The 8,697-nt window shown below is 37.2% G+C and overlaps 1 long non-coding RNA gene across 1 annotated transcript; it reads left to right on the top strand.

Moving 5' to 3' along the window:
- The first annotated feature begins 234 nt into the window (after positions 1-234).
- LOC112441501 (uncharacterized) lies at positions 235-7,029 on the top strand. Its single transcript, XR_003029689.2, has 3 exons — positions 235-340; positions 5,992-6,179; positions 6,602-7,029. It is a non-coding gene; the product is annotated as an uncharacterized lncRNA (long non-coding RNA).
- Positions 7,030-8,697: the final 1,668 nt, after the last annotated feature.

Here is an 8,697-nt window from a genome sequence, read left to right as displayed (position 1 = left end):
TCTGATATATGGCTTTGGAGCCAGTCCATATTAGCCACAGAAAGTTGTGCACATAGATATCAGGTGATGAATACAATAACTTATTGTGAAACTACCAACAGAAACAAGTTAGGGACATTTCAAAACTTTGAACTTTGGTATTTACTAAATGGCACTTATTAACTAGCTTCATTATAATGCATAAATTCAGTCACACTAGGTAACTGCAAATGAAGCCGATTTTTGAACCCTAAACAGTGCAACTGGAGTATTTGTGTGAATGTACCATTGGGAAAATCTAACATGTTGTTGTTAATCAATGTCCTTCTCACCTTGTGGTTTTACACTGCTCATGGACAGGGTAAGTTGAAACAGATGTGAACACTCAGACTTCCTCCTAAATATAACTATCTACTTTCCTTTGTGTGTATTTTTGATTGAATAAACTGGTTAAAATAGTCTGCACCGTGAGATAACCATAATACCTTAATGGAAAAATGATCAGATATTCACCTAAAAGGGGAAGACAAAATGAATACTTTTCTATGTCAGCTGAGTACCACAGCGCAAAAAGGTACTCCATGTAGTTTATGGGGTCATGTGAATATGCTCATGAAAATGTGAATAGAAAATGTGTCACAGAAAAGTATATTATAATTCCAGAATGTTTTAGGAGAGTCTTACTTGTAATATGAGAAAGCTCTGAAGAACAATGGTTATTTTTGTACTTTTACATATGGTGATTTTTGCAGGTTCGAATCTCATTTTAAATATGTTCAGTTGACTGTATTGTGATTATAGCTTAATAAATCAATTAAAAGTCATTAACATCATTGTTTGGAGAAGGCAATGGCACCCCACTCCAGTACTCTTGCCTGGAAAATCCCATGGATGGAGGAGCCTGGTAGTCTGCAGTCCATGGGTCGCTAAGGGTCGGACACGACTGAGCGACTTCACTTTGACTTTTCACATTCATGCATTGGAGAAGGAAATGGCAGCCCACTCCAGTGTTCTTGCCTGGAGAATCCCAGGGACTGGGGAGCCTGGTGGGCTGCCGTCTATGGGGTCTCACAGAGTCGGACACGACTGAAGCGACTTAGCAGCAGCAGCAGCAGCAGCAACATCATTGTTAGTTTTTATTTTTTTATTTTAATTTATTTATTTTAATTGGAGGCTAATTACTTTACAATATTGTATTGGTTCTGCCACACATCAACATGAACTGCCAGGGGCGTACACGTGTTCTCCATCCTGAACCCCCCTCCCACCATCCCTCCGGGTCATCCCAGTGCAAAAACGAGCTTAGGTACCAGATACATTTTCCTTCTACAAAACGTGGAATACAGTCTTAATTTCCAGTGTAGTGCCAATACATTTAGAATTATTTTTAGAGAGAAATGTAAATGTTGACAGCCTTAAAAAAATAAAAATAAAAAACTTGTCACTTTTCTATACATAAGTCACTTTTATTTTTAAACTTATAAGTTCTTTTCATTAGTTATCTATTTTTTACACAATAATGCATATATGTCAGGCTCAATCTCCCAATTCATCCCTCTACTCTTGGGTCCCCTTGTATCCATACATCCATTTTATATGCCTGTAGTTCTATTTTTGCTTTTCAAAAAAGTTCATCTGTAGCATTTTTCTAGATTCTGTATATAAGCAATATTATACAATATTTATTTTTCTCTTTCTGACTTTCTTCATTCTATATGACAGTCTCTAGGTCTATCCATGTCTCTGCAAATTGCACAATTTCCTTGCTTTTTATGGCTGAGTAATATTTCATTGTATATATGTACTACTTCTTCTGCATCTATTCTTCTGTTGATGGACATTTAGGTTGATTCCATGTCCTGGCTGTTGTGGATAAAATAGATAACTAGTGAGAACTTACTGTGTATAATAGGCAGCTCCACTCAATGCTCTCTGGTGACCTAAATGGGAAGGAAATCCAAGAAAAGGGGATATATATATTCATATAACAGATTCGTTTTGGTGTAAAGCAGAACCTAACCCAACATTTTAAAGCAACTCCAATAAAAATTAATGAGAAACAAAAATCTAATTATATAAATGTATTAATATAAGTAATTAAATCATATTAAAAACAAATATTTTACTTCAAAATATAAAACTTATGTGTTCTTCATTATGACATTTTTGTCTTTCATTTTCTTTAATAATCCATTTGTCTTCAAGGTTTTGTAAATGAAAACTCTAATGAGTTTTATGATACCTCGTGAAATTCAAGGTGTGAATAGAATATGCATCACTCTGCATTATTCATCTCATTATTTGTTGCATGTTATTTTAGTCCATTTGGCAATTTTCTTCGTGAACAACATTTACAGCACAATAAAGCTTCCTGTCTATTCCTTAGTGTTACAATTAAAAGCAGCTCATGCCCCAGATCACTTATAAGAAAGGCTGCATCATCATTATTCTTGCTGAGGAGCAGGCAGACATGAGTTGTTTCTCCTGATTCTCAGGTATATGAGTGATGGTTTATTAATCAACTAGAATAAGACTACAGGCATATTTCCAAACAAGAGGAGAAAGAGTACACAATATGAAAGAGAAATATGAAACTTGACAAATCTTCACCAGATATTCCAGTGCAACACTTCTTCTCATTAACAACTGAACTCTTTCCAAAAGTGGTCTTAAAGCTAAATGTTTGAATATTTAAGCGAGTTTTTTTTCATAATTTATGGGTGCACTTATGAATTTTTTAGCATGCAGAATAATTGTAATATCAGATTCAAACCGTTAAGTAAAACTCACATCACCTAACACCTATTGTTGTAGATGCCTGCGTGTCTGCATGCTAAGTCACTTCAGTCATGTCTGACTCTTTGCCTCCCCATCGACTGTAGCACACCAGACTTCTCTGTCCATGGGATTTTCCAGGCAAGAATACTGGAGTGGGTTGCCATGCCCATCTCCAGGGGATCATCCAAACCCAAGGATTGAATCTGCCTATACTATGTCTCCTACATTGGCAGGGGGTTCCTTCTTTACCACTAGCACCAACTGGGATGGCCATTCTATTAGATTCATAGTACTAATTAACAAATTTTCCAGAAAACACATTGACTTAACACACCTCCATATTTTTAGAGCTCCTGTGGATCAACAATCAGGAAAGGGCTTCGCTGGCTAGTTATGTGTCACTCTGTTTGGGGGGCAACTGGGTAATGGCCTGGGCCACTGTCACTTGGACGCTCAGCTGGGCTGGAGGCTTTGCTTCCAGGTTGGCTCACTGTCTTGGCTTTTGGAGGAGACCTCAGCACCTGACCACGTGGTCATCTGTGAAGGTTCCTTGAGAGATAGCTAGCTTTCATCAGGGCCAGTGACCACAGACAGGGAGGAGGAAGCCTCCACACCAGGTATGAGTTTGTCACACTGTCCCGTCAGTCATGTGTAATCATGGCATGCTCAGTAGAGAAGACTTACGCTCTAATATTTGGAGAGAGGAGTGTGGAAGGCATTGTGGACTTTCCTAAAACCATCACATACAGAAAAACGTCAGGTCAACTGAACAGAGTATTTTCTGGGGATGCTTTCTTTACTCCTCAACTTCTTTCCTGCCTCTATAGTAACAATACACTTTTTTCTAACAGTACATCAGAAAATTTTGGCACACTCAAAGTGGTTATTCCATGAAAGAAAACTGTAACTTTATAAAACAGGTCAATGACCTTAACAGTAATTATAAGCATAAATCTAATATGATTTTTTGAAGCATAATTTCTTTTAAAATGAAGGTGTTAGCAGTACTAAACAGATTTCAATCTACATAAGAATTATACTAAAGATGTTTAAACTTGTTTAAGATGGATTTATGAAAATGATGCTGTGTGCCTAGTCCCTCAATCATTTCCAACTCTTTGCGACCCTTTGGACTATAGTCCTCCAGGCTCCTCTATCCATGGAATTCTCCTGGCAAGATTACTGGCATGCGTTGCCACTTCCTTCTGCAAGGGAATATGATTGACCCAGAGATCAAACCTACATCTCCCTTGTCTTCTGCATTACAGGTGGATTCTTTACCCACTGAGCCATAGGGGAAGCCTATGAAAATGGCAGATCAACTCAAATGTATTCATATTACAGCAAAGTTATCCCACAAGGGACTGTAAAGTTCTTGTAGACAAGATGAGGAAATTGGCCAGTTTAATAGTTTATCAGATATTCATAATTTAATTAAATAAGCTGATTATCAGATGCAGGATTTTGTTCTCAGGCCTGCTCCATTGCTGTTTTGTATCAACAACCAGTTTAACGGAGCAGAGGAGATGTGCCTGGAATGATACTGAGGTACTGAAAGTGACAGGTTCATCACTCAGAAAGATGCCCATGTGTGAGGTTGGACTCAATAACGTGATATTTAGCTGTGATAATTATAAGATCCTGGGCCTGGATCATAGGAATAAGCAGCACAAATACAGAATGACTAGAAACACTTTTAAAACTTAGTGAATACTTTTCATCAATTTTGAGATCAATCTGATCCAATACTATGATGGATAGCCAAGCCTGCTCATGAGACCAGAACTTGTATTGGCAGAAGTGTAAGAGGAGAATGAGGTTGTTCTGAGTCTTGACAAAGTCAGTGCCACTCTGACCATAGTGGACTACTGTATGTGCTTCAATAAATGATCTGGTTAGAGAGACAAATACAGATTCACATGTGACCAAATAAAAGAGAGGAGGAAAATAGCTCAGGCCAGTGATAGTAATGATGTTTACTTTTAATTATGCCCTCTTTGTGTACCTTTTGAAAGTGAGTCTCAGTGGATTATTTTACTAATTCATGTTCTATGAAGCATCAAAATGAGGTGAATAACTGTACTAGATCTGAACTCAGATAATCAGGACTGAAATCTCTCTACAATGTAATAACAAAGTTAGTTGAGTTCTTTTCACTTGACTCCTGCAAATACAAACACTCAAGCTTACCCAACATGGTATTATTGTTAAATACACATATCTTGACATACATGGTGAAATTTGTAAAATTCAAGGATGAAGAGAAATTATTCTAATCTCCAAAAAGTAGTGGGAAGAAACCTAGACTGTTACTTAAGAGGAATAAAACTAAATAAGAATTTCAAACTAAAAAATGTAGAGAAATTCAAAAAAGTGTGGGAAATCTATTAGTGATAAGAGATGCAGACTATAGGCCATGAGATTGTATAATTGACAAGTCTTTCTAAAAGGGATTAAGATATGCAAAGATTCAAAGTTTATAATTCACTTAGTAAGCATATATGCGAAAATTACTCAAAATATATTAAAAATAAATTGTAATTATGTTATATCTCATTTAAAATATTTGTAAGAAATACTGAAAATTGCATCATTCTCCAATTAAAATTAGACACAAGCATACAAGGGTTTCCATTAATCTTAACCATTTGGAAATTAAGAATCATTGATTGTTTATTTCTCCTATTAGACAAGCAAGGGAAAAGATGCCTGGTATCTAGTTTGAGTGATAAACAATAATGTTACTTTCCTGTGTGATTAGATCCATGAAAATTATTGTGGTTTTCTATATATAAATATATCACTTTTCCAATAAACAGAAAATTAAGGTAATGAATGTTAATTGGAAAAAAAAAACACTGTTTTCTTTCTACATGAGCTACAAGATAAAATCTGTACTTTCATCTCTTGACTAAGATGCTAATTTAGTCAACCATGGTTAGGACTTCTGCACTTAAGGAGAATTCATTTAATAAGTCTCTATAGTTTTCTACCAAGAGAATCCACATACAAATTTTATATGATATGACTCACAAGACATAATTTGACCTTCAATATCAAGGACCTCTTTACATACTTCAATCATCTGAGTTTTCTATAACTTTTCTTTTCCTAGAAACCATAATGTAGTGAGTGTAATTAACTGAACAAGAATGTAATTCATAGAGGTAATGTTAATTTCTAATTTGATTGTATAATGAGGCAAACCATTATTTCTACTGTTTTTATTCCAAGGGAAACAATGTAATTATCCAGTAATAAAACATGGACGGCTATATCATTCATACAGAAATACTTTCCAGCACGTGTAAATCAACAGTTTCTCTATAACTGTGATCAGTATTTTGTGCCTCCTTCACAATATTCCTGGGATTACCTGACTTGCGCAGCAGAAGGATGGTCTCCAGAAGAACCATGCCTCAGTAAGTAAACCTATTTAAGTTTATATGCATAAGTCTTTGAAAGAGTGAAGAGATAAAAGTATACAAGTGAGTAGAGTTAAGCGTTGTGTAACAAAAGTAAGGCCAAGGGATGAGTTCTATGAAAAAAACATCCAAATAGATCTTCCCTTTACTAGAGGCTCTTCATGTAAATCCTGTGAGATAGAGACTTTATAAGAATATCTGCATCATTTATACATACTTTAATCATAAATTAAAGAAAAATAATATGGAATGTTGATTTTCATTTGTAACAAAGGTTGGTAGTAGCTTTTATTTTTATTGTTACATATTATATTTAAATATTTGTGCATTCACATTTAAATTCTATAAGGTTAATCTTTAAGGTTCTATTTTAACAAATTTATGTTTTTTTTCTATCATATTATTTTTATGATCCTTAGGAGAATGTATTTTCAATAATTTGGAAAATGGATATACCCCAAGTAGCGAAAAAAAAATTTTACAGGGTGAAACAGTAAGGGTTTGGTGCTATCATGGCTATAGTCTTCAAAATAATCAGAACACAATGATCTGCACAGAGTGGCTGGTCTCCTCCTCCCAGATGCATCCGTGTCAGTGAGTAAACTGGGCTGAGATCCCAGTAGTTCATAATTTTCTAAGACTCAGCTGTATTATCCAGTCCAAAAGTTTATATCAACCTCTTGTTTTGCCAAAAGACCTATTTAATTTTATTTTTTACAAGTGTCTATGAGTGTACCTATAGACTTCTTTTTTTTAATTTAAATTTATTTATTTTAATTAGAGGCTAATTACTTTACAATATTGTATTGGTTTTGCCATACATCAACATGAATCTACCATGGGTTTACACGTGTTCCCAATCTTTTTTTGATAAGTATATAAAAATGTACCTATTGATATACATCACTCAACAAAATAGGAAAAGATCCACAAAGAAGAAACCTGTAAAAACAAAGTGAGGTCAGAAAGATGGCAGGAGTCTCACTATCTCTCCTGATATAAAACAGACTTTGACCATCATTGGTGGATAAGAGAATCTCTGTGGGGGTCCAGGAGTCTAGCAGAGAAATGACAGCATGCTGCTAGAGCACGAAGATTCAAGACTGGATGCATCACTGAGGGTTAGAGCAGTAGTCTCATTTTGCCCCTGCAGTGCCCCTGCTTAGTGCCAAGACAGACCCCTCAGCACAGGATTTTACCTGTGGGGAAAATAAGAGTGTGTGAGCAAGAGTGGCATCCTCATCTTCCAGCGCACTTCTCTCTTCCCTTATCCAGGACACTGAGGTCACCTGCATGGCTGGGGGTTAGGGAGAGGCCAGGAGCACAGCATCCAGGGCTAGAATTCTTCAAGGGACGTGGGTCCTACTGACCATGTGGAGACCCCACCAGGGAGCCCCAAACCATTGCAGACACATGCTTGTGGTCCTGCTCACCCTTGGGCCCCTCATCTCATCCACATCCCCTCTCCCCAGGGCCAGCCTCCTGTGTAGGTCCCCACAATGACATCTAAACCTTTGCAGATGGCCTGTGGTACATCTAGAAGCTAACCTGTCCCGATGGGACTGTGAGAAAGCACATGAATGTGAGCATTTGGCACTGCCCCAGGGAAGCAGTCAGGAAACTGTCAGCACAGAGACTGTCTTTGCTGTGTTGGTAGAAGCATACGAGCTCCAGAATTCTGTCCTAGGAGGAATTGAGTAGATGGGACAGGTGTCTCTTTAAAAAGGTCTGAAAAAGTCTCAAAATCCCTATCAGGGTGACAGTGTACTTCCCTCCCCAAGTCAAAAGAGAGGAGGGAGTGACTGTTTCTTTAAATGCAAACACAGCAACTTGAGACTTCAAGGGACACAGACATCAAAGGACTAAAATTTTAACAGAGAAACACAATAGTTTTTCAGTTACTGTCCGAAGGTCTGTGTGCCTGCTCAGTTACCTCAGTTGTGTCTGACTCTTTGTGACCCTATGGGTGGCAGCCAGCCAGGTTCTCTGTCCATGGGCTTCTCCAGGCAAGAATACTGGAGTGGGTTGCCATGCCCTCCTCAAGGAAGGTCTAGCTGTGTTCAATTTTCTCAGTATTGTTTGGTCAGGTGAAGTATTTATATTGTTTTCTTTTCTGGATGATGTTTTCAAATATTCTTTTTGGCAGTTTTGTCTTTCAACACTTGGAATATATCATCCCACTTTCTCCTGGCCTACTAGGTTTCTGCTGAGAAATATTCTTAGATCCAAATGAGGGCTCCTTAGTAAATTCCAGGTCAGGAAGCACAGTTAGAACTGGACATGGAGCAACAGACTGGTTCCAATTAGGGAAAGGAGTACATCAAGGTTGTATATTGTCACCCTGTTTATTTAACTTATATGCAGAGTACATCATGAGAAACCCTGGGCTGGAGGAAGCACAAGCTGGAATCAAGATTGCCAGGAGAAATATCAATAACCTCAGATATGCAGATGACACCACCCTTATAGCAGAAAGTGAAGAAGAACCAAATAGCCTCTTGATGAAAGTGAAAGA

Source organism: Bos taurus, chromosome 16 (genome assembly GCF_002263795.3).
Source record: "Bos taurus isolate L1 Dominette 01449 registration number 42190680 breed Hereford chromosome 16, ARS-UCD2.0, whole genome shotgun sequence".
Taxonomy (NCBI): domain Eukaryota; kingdom Metazoa; phylum Chordata; class Mammalia; order Artiodactyla; family Bovidae; genus Bos; species Bos taurus.
The sequence above is the reverse complement of the archived record's forward strand: the minus strand, read 5'-3'. Positions and strand labels throughout refer to the sequence as shown.